We start from the raw sequence: 11,366 nt of genomic DNA on the forward strand, positions 1-11,366 counted from the left end.
AAAGAGAGATATTGATAGTGGTAGGGGACAGGGAGAAAGAGAGATATTGATAGCGGTAGGGGACAGGGAGAAAGAGAGATATTGATAGTGGTAGGGGACAGGGAGAAAGAGAGATATTGATAGTGGTAGGGGACAGGGAGAAAGAGAGATATTGATAGCGGTAGGGGACAGGGAGAAAGAGAGATATTGATAGTGGTAGGGGACAGGGACATGGAAACTAGAGTATAAAAAAACAATGACAGTTAGTCTGATATCCTCTCGAGACCATGTCAACATGTGACGAACAGTGTGTGTTTAGTTTAACAGTCCCAATCAGAGGTCGTAAAGCTCAAAAGGCGGAACACTTCGTTGACATCATCAGGACGATACTGTAGTAGTGTTTTCTGGGCTTTGTCAACAGGGGGGTGAGCGGTTGCTTTTACTGTGATCCGTGGCTGAAAGGGTTGATACATAGAATATGTGGTTATTTCAACTCTCCTTTGAGAAACACAACAGAATGTCTGCCTTACTGTCACTGGTCAGAACACCCACCCATCTCTCGTCCAATCACAGCAGTACAGCACTTTGACTAAAGATTCAAACGTTGACGGGGAAAATTCTACTGGTGCTTAGCGAATTAGAGCTCATCGAATACCGCACTCTCAATGTCTGGAATACTGCCTTCTCATGGTACTGTACTTACAACAGCTACAACATCAAGCTGTCATTTCTCATCAAAATGGATCTAAAAGGTTAGGGGTCATTTTCACAACAAGATACAGGAGATGATTCTCTGCGGTGTGTCATTGTCTCTCTTTCCCTGAACCGCTGGCTCACTGTACCTGTTTATGAGCAACGCCCCCTCACTATCTACACCAACATTTACACCATTACCAGAAAAACAAATCATGTTCTCTGTCACTACTTTTTGACACTCTTTTCATCTTAGAGGGGCGTCTGTCATTACAGGAAGTAAAGTATTGCCACTTCCTGCTCTTCCATCCCCCTGGCAGTAGGCGGGTGGTGTGCGTTGGTAGGCTGGCAGGCCGGTGGTCGAGAGAGAGAGATAGGGCTGTGAAACACAACAGAAACTGGAGACTGAAAAAGGAGAAATGCCAAATGCACTACTTCCTCTAGTGAGACAGATCTACTGGAGGCAAACTAGGCTGTGGGGTCCATGAACATTCAGTAGAGTACCTTAGTCAGTGGCACAGCATCTCGACATTATGGTGAATGCCTACATGAAATGTATTGGTTCAAATGTTTGTACTGCCCTTATATGGTAATAACCAAACAGAACATGTCCCTGACTCTGACCACTGTGTGTGAATGGAATAATGGATAATATGCAGAAACTCTATGATGGCCCTAAGAGTAGTCTAAAAGTTCAACCCTTCTAAGAGTGGGAAAATGAGGGAATATGGAAAGGGATGATGGATGGATGAAGGAGCTGAGCAGAAAAAGGAGGACTGAATGGGTGGTGTCGGGGAACAGGGAGAAGTATGAAGGGATGATGGATGGATGAAGGAGCTGAGCAGATAAAGGAGGACTGAATGGGTGGTGTAGGGGAACAGGGAGATGTATGAAGGGATGATGGGGGGATGAGAGGAAGATACATTTGATAAGAAGGAGTAAAGATATAGAAGGAAAGGAAGGGAGGGAGGAAGCTCTTAAATCTGCTGATGCAGAGTAAAGAGGGGGACTTTGTCCTCCCCCTCTCTCTCCCCCTGTCTTGTCCTCCCACTCAGCCTACTGTATGTATCTGAAACTGAAACCCCTATTGTGAACAGGGGGAATTTATATACGGGGCCACATGCCCTAATTCATATACTTACTGGAATTGTGTGTGTGTGTGTGTGTGTGTGTGTGTGTGTCTTATCTTAAAATGTTCCTCTTTCCTTTAAAGACCATTCACTGTTGTTACACACACACACCCCCCACCACCCTCACCACCCTACTATAACACACACACACTGGTCACACTTCTGCACGGCCCCAATCACATGATCTGTCACTTGCTCGCAAACACACACACACACCCACCCACACACTAACTCTAAGTACAGCGTTTGCTAAATGACTTTATGTAAATGTAGCCATTGCTGGCCCTTGGATTTGCGTGTTCAAGTGAACCGTATTCCAAACACTGAGTCCAAAACCCTGGCTGAGTATCAGTGAAAGAAGACAGAGTGAGACTCTGGAGGGTTCCTTCCTGACACATACTGGACTGCACCAAAATCAGTATCTTATGGGGGTGCCCTCATTCAACACATTTTAACATGTATGAAGGTTCACAGATTTTTTTTATGAGAGTGGCCTGCAGCACCCCAGGTCAGCCATGTCATATAATCTCTAGTTTCTATACCTATAGTAGGACAGGCGCTGTCAACGACTGGGACAATAATACTTTCTTTAGTTCAATGCAGTTAATGTGCAACACTCAACATTCCACACCTCTTACCTCCAGTCCATAAACTCAGAGGAGGACGGGTCCCTGCTCTCTTCCTCCCTCTCTATTTTCCACTTCTTCCTGCTTCTGTTCTTCTCCAGCAGAGCCAAAAGATTTCCAGGGATACAAAGCTGAGGGGATGAGATGTTTGGATAGTTAGATGATTTGAACAAACTTTATTGATCCCAGAGGACTGCCAGATTGACACCAAGATACACATACAGTGCCTTCAGAAACTATTCAACCCCTTTTTTTTGTGTTACAGCCTGAATTTAAAATGGATTCAATTGAGATTGTGTCACTAATCTACACACAATATCCTAGAATGTCAAAGGGGAATTTAGATTGACATTTTTATAAATTAATAAAATGCCTTGAGTTAATAAGTATTCAACCTCTTTGTTATGGCAAGCCAAAATAGGTTCATGAGTACAAATTTGCTTAACAAATCACATAATAAATTGCAGCGACTCACTCTGTGTGCAATAGTAGTGGTTAACATGATATGAATGACCACCCCATCTCTGTACCCCAGACATAGAATTATCTGTAAGGTCCCTCAGTCGAGTAGTGAATTTCTAACACATACTGTACAGTGCATTCTGAAAGTATTCAGGACTCCTTCACCTTTTCTACATTTTGTTACGTTACAGCCTTATTCTAAAATTGATTAAATATTGTTTTCCCCTCGTCAAATCTACACACAATATCCCATAACGACAAAGTGAAAAACATTTTCATTTTGCTAATTTATGAAAAATTAGAAATACCTTATTTACACAAGTACTCAGACCTTTGCTATAAGACTTAAAATTGAGCTCAGGTGCATCCTGTTCAAATGATAATTATTGAGATGTTTCTACAACTTGATTTGTCACCTGTGGTAAATTCAATTGCTTGGACATGATTTGGACCGGCACACACACCTGTCTATATAAGGTCCCGCAGTTGACAGTGTATGTCAGAGCAAAAACCAAGCCATGAGGTCGAAGGACTTGTCCGTAGAGCGCTGAGACAGCCTTATGTTGAGGCACAGATCTGGGGAAGGGTACCAAAACGTTTCTGCAGCCTTGAAGGTCCCCGAAAACACAGAGGCCTCCATCATTCTTAAATGGAAGAAGTTTGGAACCACCAAGACTCTTCCTAGAACTGGCTGCCCTGACAAACTGAGCAATCGGGGGAGAAGGGCCTTGGTCAGGGAGGTAACCAAGAACCCGATGGTCACTCTGACAGCGCTCCAGAGTTCCTCTGTGAAGATGAGAGAACCTTCCAGAAGGACAACGATCTCTTCAGCACTCCACCAATCAAGCCTTTATGGTAGAGTTTCCAGACAAAAGCCACTCCTCAGTAAAAGGCACATGACAGCATGCTTGGAGTTTGCCAAAAAGCACCAAAAGGACTCTCACACCATGAGAAACAAGATTCTCTGGTCTGATGAAACCAAGATTGAAGTCTTTGGCCTGAATGCCAAGTGTCACATCTGGAGGAAACCTGGCACCATCCCTACAGTGAAGCATGGTGGTGGCAGAATCATGCTTTGTTGATGTTTTTCAGCGGCAGGGACTTGGAGACTAGTCAGGATTGAGGGAAAGATGAACGGAGCAAAGTACAGAGATCCTTGATGAAAACCTGCTCCAGAGCGCTCAGAACCTCAGACTGGGGCGAAGGGTCACCTTCTAACAGGACAACAACCCTAAACACACAGCCAAGACAATGCAGGAGTGGCTTCGGGGCAAGTCTCTGAATGACCTTGAGTGGCCCAGCCAGACACCGGACTTGAACCCGATTGAACATCTCTGAAGATAGCTGTGCAGCGACGCTCCCCATCCAACATGATAGACCTTGAGAGGATCTGCAGAGAAGAATGTGAGAAACTCCACAAATACAGGTGTCAAGATTGTAGCATAATATCCAAGAAGATTGGTGGTGCTTCAACAAAGTACTGAGTAAAGGGTCTGAATATTTATGGAAATGTGATATTTCTAAAAACCTGTTTTGGCTTTGTCGTTATGTGGAATTGTGTGTAGATTGATGAGAGGAATTTTTTTTAAATCCATTTTAGAATAAGGCTGTAAAGTAACAAAATGTGAAAAAAGTGAAGGGGTCTGAATGCACTGTATTCAACCCCAAAGACCAGGGAGGTTTTCCAATGCCTCACAAAGAAGGGTGCCTATTGGTATATGTGTAAAAAAAAAATTAAGAGCAGACATTGAATATCCCTTTGAGCATTGTGAAGTTATGAATTACACTTTGGATGGTGTATCAATACACCCAGTCACTACAAAGACACAGGCGTCCTTCATAACTAAGTTGCTGGAAAGGAAGGAAACTGCTCAGGGATTTCACCATGAGGCCAGTGGTGACAGTAAAACAGTTAAAAAGAGTTGAATGGCTGTGATGGGAGAAACCAGAGTATGGATCAACAGCATTGTAGTTATTCCACAATACTAACCTAATTGGCAGAGTGAAAATAAGGTAGCCTGTACAGAATAAATATTCTGTACAGGCATCCTGTTTGCAACAAGGCACTAAAGTAATACTGCAAAAAATGTGGCATAGCAACTCATGTTGAGGGCAAATCCAACAGATTACTGAGTACCACTCTCCATATTTTCAAGTATAATGGTGACTGCATCTTGTTATGGGTATGCTTGTAATCGTTAAGGACTGGGGAGTTTTTCAGGATAAATAAATAAATGGAATGGAGCTAAGCACAGGTAAAATCCTAGAGAAAAACCTGATTCAGTCTGCTTTCCACCAGACACTGGGATATTAATTCCCCTTTCAGCAGGACAATGGTTTAATCTGTGTTTGAAATTCACTGCTCGACTAAGGGACCTTACAGATAATTGTATGTGTGGGATACAGAGATGAGGTAGTCACTGAAAAATCATGTTAAACACTATTATTGCACACAGAATGAGTCCATGCAACTTATTATGTGACTTGTAAATTTGGACTCCTGGCTTGCTATAACAAAGGGGTTGAATACTTACTGACTCAAGACATTTCAGCTTTTCATTTGTAAAAATGTAAAAAAAAAAAAAAACATAATTCCACTTTGACATTATAGGGTATTGTCTGTAGATCAGTGACCAAAAAATCTCAATTGAAACCATTTTAAATTTCAGACTAACACAACAAAATGTGGGAATTTTTCTTCCACTTGGCCATCAGAGTATTTTGTTTAGATCATTGACAATTTGTATTTTTTTAAAATCCATTTGAATCCCACTTTGATGCAACAAACTTTCTCTAGGCACAGTATTTAATATCTGCTTCGTGAGACAGAGACACAGGGGAGGAAAGGGGCCTAATACTGAGGGAATAAGGTGAAGGAAAAGAGAGACAAACAGGAGATCAAAAGATAATCCAGAAGTGGGATATAAAGAGTGAATAAAAAGAAAGAAAATGAACCTAAACACACAGTGTGTCAGAGGTTGTGTTAGACATGGTGAGTGGTTCAGGGTGGGGGACGGAGAAAGACCACTTCCCACTTCACCAGGCCACAGAGCAGAAGTGGCCTACACTAACAATGAACAGGGCTGGGAAACAGGCACAGCACACACCTGTGTAGTACCACAGACATCCTCAGACACACACTCTGCACTATCCCATACTCAGTGGCAAGAGCAGCGACTATACCCATTATCTGTCAGAATTGAGAAGGTGCATGTAAATGTAATTTGGTGTTTGTGAGTGTGTACATGTGTGTGGTAGGGAGAGAGAGGGATCATGAGAACAGTCCGATCTAGTAAATGACAGGAGTAATTAAGTTACCATGACACCAGAAGGAGAGATGAGAAGAGAGGGAGGGGTAGATCAGTTACCACTAAGCCAAAGACAGTCTACACAGACTTTCCAGGTCTCCCAACTGTCATTTAGTTGGTAGTAAGACTGCTTCAATTCAGACAAGTGGCAATTAGGGTTGACAGTGTAGAACAGTTTCTGCTTCTCGCTCTCTTTTCCCTTCCATCTCTCACACTAAATAGTGGAATTATTCACAGAGTTGGGGTTGGTGACAAATCTAATCTGCATCGCAGACGTCAACAATACCTATTTGTCAAGATCACACACGGAATCCCACAGTACAAATATTAGCCTACATACTGTTACAGGGCAAATGTTTTCCTTATTCCTTCCAGGTGCACTGAAGTTCAGGACTAGACCCAACACTGTTTGGAGAACTATTGTGTGAAAAATAAACATTGTAGACCAGAAACCCTTCAGTGGATTGGACTAATATCATGGTGTCCATAAAGTGGTATATCAAACAACAAACTCAGACAGAGGACCAAACCCAAGCCAGTTTGGCAGGTTCAGCAGGTCTGTCTGTACCACAAGAGGGGCGAGTCAGCAACCCACACACACACACATGCAGTCACAGGCACACATGACAGCCTCCCACCATCCATAGCCTAAGTTTTATAAATGTAAAAGCCCTCATCCATCCAGCATTAATATACATTTCAAGAACATTACATCAGCAACAGAGCTATACAATTTAAGATAAAGGATATGTCAACGTGTGGTGACAACAGCATAGCCCACTGAAAGGGTCGTGGAATAATAGAATTCGTGGCCAAAGTTGCCCTGTGGTGGAGCACATGGCTTATTGCCTACAGAGGCCGGCGATGTGCGTGAGAACAGGTTAGGTTTTGGATGTCAGCCGGTGTTCGCTGCTATAATTAGAAGCCAAGCCTCCAGAAGTGTACCCGTCGACCCTGCTTGTTCACCTGGCCACATCCACACAGGTAGCAACACAGAGCAACTAACCTGAGATCACATAAATATTCTCTGTTAATGTAATTTAAATAGTATGCGTTCTTGTGTCAAAATAAGCCTCTAGGAAAAGAGAGCGCGAAAATCATTGGGAGAAATTATTGTCGACACGTCACACAGGAGTTACCGAATACCCATGACGTAGTCCTCCCGTAACCCCGGTTAGGACCGGGGGGGGTCAGGAGCGGTTGTTATAGAAAATGGGAAAGACAAGCGTAAAGTCCTAACTTTAAGAATTCCATAATAACCCCCCAAAACAGAGAGCGAGTGAGGGAGCGGGTTTACCTGTGCGCCGGTGTCACCTATGTTATCTCGTCGCGTCCCACCTGACCGGCTTCTGTACTTCCTGGATTCACTCCCACCAGCCTCTCCCCCCCCCCTCGTCGCTCCCCGGGGGTCACCGCTCTCTCGGCACTGTCCAAAATCTCACACCAGTCCCTCTGACGAACCACGTATTGCCCGGGAGTTCTCTGTAATATCCGCTTCTTCTTGTCTCTGCCGGCGTTTATATCCCCCTGCCTCGGCTCTCTCTTTGCAGACCGCCGGCTCGCTGGGCTGTTCTCCCCCCTCTCTGACTCCGCTGGCCCATTCCAACTCCAGGCAGCTCCTCCTTGAACCAGGAAGCGGCTTGCCCTACTTTACACCCCGTCGCGGATTGGCTCTGGCGGGGCTGGAGAGGGACCGCTGGGGTGGGCAGGGCACAGGGGTCGGCCACGGTGCGATAGGCCAGCGGAAGTGTCTGTCGTAGCGAGGTGGGAGGGAAGGAGGGCCGAGGTGGGCATGTTGTTATAGAGACTCGCGGGGCAGGTTGAAGGTCTGTGAGGGATCACAGCGGGGCTAAGAGGTGGGCACAGAGATGGAGATAATCGTTTGAGGGCATTTGCGTGTGCCAGCTGCAGCGGATATTTCCACTTGAAATGGATCGCCTTATTTAAACGCGCTATTTATGGTGCTCGTGCAGTTTATCTGCCTCTGGCAGGCTGTTACTGTACATCTCTCTCTCTCTCTCTTTCCCACCTCCCTGCATCTCTCTCTCTCTATGCGCACCTTAAGCATTTCATTTGCAAATGAAGCCATGGCGACCAAGACAAGAGGTGACCATAGAGACAGAGAAACCAGCAGGTGCACATACAGTATATACAGGGTATGTAGGCTACTACTCAGCCTCAGTCACAAGTCACATCCCCTGCCATATATTTACGGACAGCTATGACAAGCAGCCGTCTCATGGCGGCTTGCTGAGTGTTAAAATAACTCCAATCTCCTTCTAATAACTCTTAGAGACTTCGCCCCAAATTCTGAGAAGACTAGAAGCAGTACAGGCTACAGTAGCTGGGGGACACCCACTCTACTGAAACCGCTGGGGGACTTTCATGTAAGAATAATATCTCACTGTGCGCGCGTGTGTGTTTGTGATCTTGTGATATACTGAAGGCAATTCAAAATCCAATTTTTGGTAAAGAGGACATTTTCTACTGTAAGTGATTCACTGTTTCCAGTGCAGAGGGAGACTGAAGAGTGTATGACAACACAGGGCTGATGCAAGAATCTTGAGACACACTAGAGAGAGAATGAGGTTAGAGTCACATGCACTGTGCACACACCCCTCCCCTTGTAGCAAACTACACACACATCAGCTTCCTGTTTGAAGTGGTAACTACACAGAAGGAATCACCTTATCCTTTCTAAGTTTTGCATCTTGCGCTCTTTGCTCCTGCATACACCCCCCTTCTCTCAAACACCTCCAATGTGTGTGTGTGTGTGTGTGTGTGTGTGTGTGTGTGTGTGTGTGTGTGTGTGTGTGTGTGTGTGTGTGTGTGTGTGTGTGTGTGTGTGTGTGTGTGTGTGTGTGTGTGTGTGTGTGTGAGAGAGAGATGGCAGATTTTGAAGTGATGGGAAGTCTAAATATAACATCTTGTGGTTTACCCACCCAGCCCACCCAGCCCACCTTCCCCTTGCCGCCCCCTAACCTTAAATCTGTGCTCAATCTGCGGTCTGGCTACCTATCTGGCTGCTGTTGCGTGTGGTGTGTGTGACGTGTGTGTTACTGCAATTCACACTACCAAATGGGCAAAAACGTCATTTCAACGTGGAAAACTAATTGTATTAGAAAAAAAAAATCTACATAAAGGCATTTTCTATTTTTTCATCCAATTTATAACCTAAATCCAATGACATGGTGAATTGTTTTTGTTGATTTCACATTGAATTCACGTTAGTTGACAACTCAACCAAATGTAAATCAATACTAGACTGAGGTCTGTGCACAGTGGGTAACCTTGTTGTTCACCTACAAAGTTAGAATATTGTTTTATTGTTCCCCAAAATCTCCCCAAATTCAATTTCATTAAGCAAAGAATCAAATTAAGAATTTCCTTGCAGAAGTTCAAATGCACTGACAGTAGTGGAACTAATGCACACCCTCACACAGTTGGTCCAGTAGTCAAGGAGTGTGTGACCCACCTGAGTGTGCTGAATCCAAGCCTACCCTTATAGACTTAATAACCTGTTACATGATGGAGTATCAGAGTTTCCACTGTCACCTCACTCTCTGCAGGGAGGCACACACAATCCTTAACACACTGAAATATATACTGAATAAATAATTGCAATCCATTTCTCTTTCTGTCCATGTCCTGCAAGCCTTAGGTGATCCTCTAAGACATTTCTGTGATTCCAGTGCTGAGGCCCCAGAATAGGACTTCCCTGCAGGTCCTCTAGTTCAGAGCCAGAGTGACAGGCAGCAATTACAGTCCTATTTATTCTCTACTAATCCTGTGGTCTGACACTGCTGTTAACCTCTTACATGCTGCTACACACTCCACATCTCTCCACATATACTACAACATCTCTCCACATATACAACATCTCTCCACATATACACCATCTCTCCACATACAGTGCCTTGCGAAAGTATTCGGCCCCCTTGAACTTTGTGACCTTTTGCCACATTTCAGGCTTCAAACATAAAGATTTAAAACTGTATTTTTTTGTGAAGAATCAACAACAAGTGGGACACAATCATGAAGTGGAACGACATTTATTGGATATTTCAAACTTTTTTAACAAATCAAAAACTGAAAAATTGGGCGTGCAAAATTATTCAGCCCCCCTTAAGTTAATACTTTGTAGCGCCACCTTTTGCTGCGATTACAGCTGTAAGTCGCTTGGGGTATGTCTATCAGTTTTGCACATCGAGAGACTGACATTTTTTCCCATTCCTTCTTGCAAAACAGCTCGAGCTCAGTGAGGTTGGATGGAGAGCATTTGTGAACAGCAGTTTTCAGTTCTTTCCACAGATTCTCGATTGGATTCAGGTCTGGACTTTGACTTGGCCATTCTAACACCTGGATATGTTTATTTTTGAACCATTCCATTGTAGATTTTGCTTTATGTTTTGGATCATTGTCTTGTTGGAAGACAAATCTCCGTCCCAGTCTCAGGTCTTTTGCAGACTCCATCAGGTTTTCTTCCAGAATAGTCCTGTATTTGGCTCCATCCATCTTCCCATCAATTTTAACCATCTTCCCTGTCCCTGCTGAAGAAAAGCAGGCCCAAACCATGATGCTGCCACCACCATGTTTGACAGTGGGGATGGTGTGTTCAGCTGTGTTGCTTTTACGCCAAACATAACGTTTTGCATTGTTGCCAAAAAGTTAAATTTTGGTTTCATCTGACCAGAGCACCTTCTTCCACATGTTTGGTGTGTCTCCCAGGTGGCTTGTGGCAAACTTTAAACAACACTTTTTATGGATATCTTTAAGAAATGACTTTCTTCTTGCCACTCTTCCATAAAGGCCAGATTTGTGCAATATACGACTGATTGTTGTCCTATGGACAGAGTCTCCCACCTCAGCTGTAGATCTCTGCAGTTCATCCAGAGTGATCATGGGCCTCTTGGCTGCATCTCTGATCAGTCTTCTCCTTGTATGAGCTGAAAGTTTAGAGGGACGGCCAGGTCTTGGTAGATTTGCAGTGGTCTGATACTCCTTCCATTTCAATATTATCGCTTGCACAGTGCTCCTTGGGATGTTTAAAGCTTGGGAAATCGTTTTGTATCCAAATCCGGCTTTAAACTTCTTCACAACAGTATCTCGGACCTGCCTGGTGTGTTCCTTGTTCTTCATGATGCTCTCTGCGCTTTTAACGGACCTCT

At 44.1% G+C, this 11,366-nt stretch overlaps 1 protein-coding gene across 3 annotated transcripts in view; it reads right to left on the reverse strand.

Annotated features, from left to right (window-relative positions):
* The window catches only part of LOC110536462 (zinc finger and BTB domain-containing protein 7B), a 24,675-nt gene extending 16,728 nt beyond the window's left edge, over positions 1-7,947 (reverse strand). Inside the window, exons 1-2 of one of the 3 annotated variants that reach the window (XR_016490887.1) lie at positions 7,496-7,947; positions 2,441-2,559 (exon numbers count right to left, since the gene is read on the reverse strand). The gene's annotated coding sequence lies outside the window, so the exon portion shown is untranslated. Of the gene's footprint in view, positions 1-2,433; positions 2,560-7,495 lie in introns of all 3 variants that reach the window. The other 2 variants (XM_021622243.3, XM_036940158.2) reach the window with 2 other exon arrangements.
* Positions 7,948-11,366: the final 3,419 nt, after the last annotated feature.

The sequence above is a fragment of the Oncorhynchus mykiss genome, chromosome 2, assembly GCF_057628025.1.
Source record: "Oncorhynchus mykiss isolate SJ-2025 chromosome 2, ASM5762802v1, whole genome shotgun sequence".
Classification (NCBI taxonomy): Eukaryota; Metazoa; Chordata; class Actinopteri; order Salmoniformes; family Salmonidae; genus Oncorhynchus; species Oncorhynchus mykiss.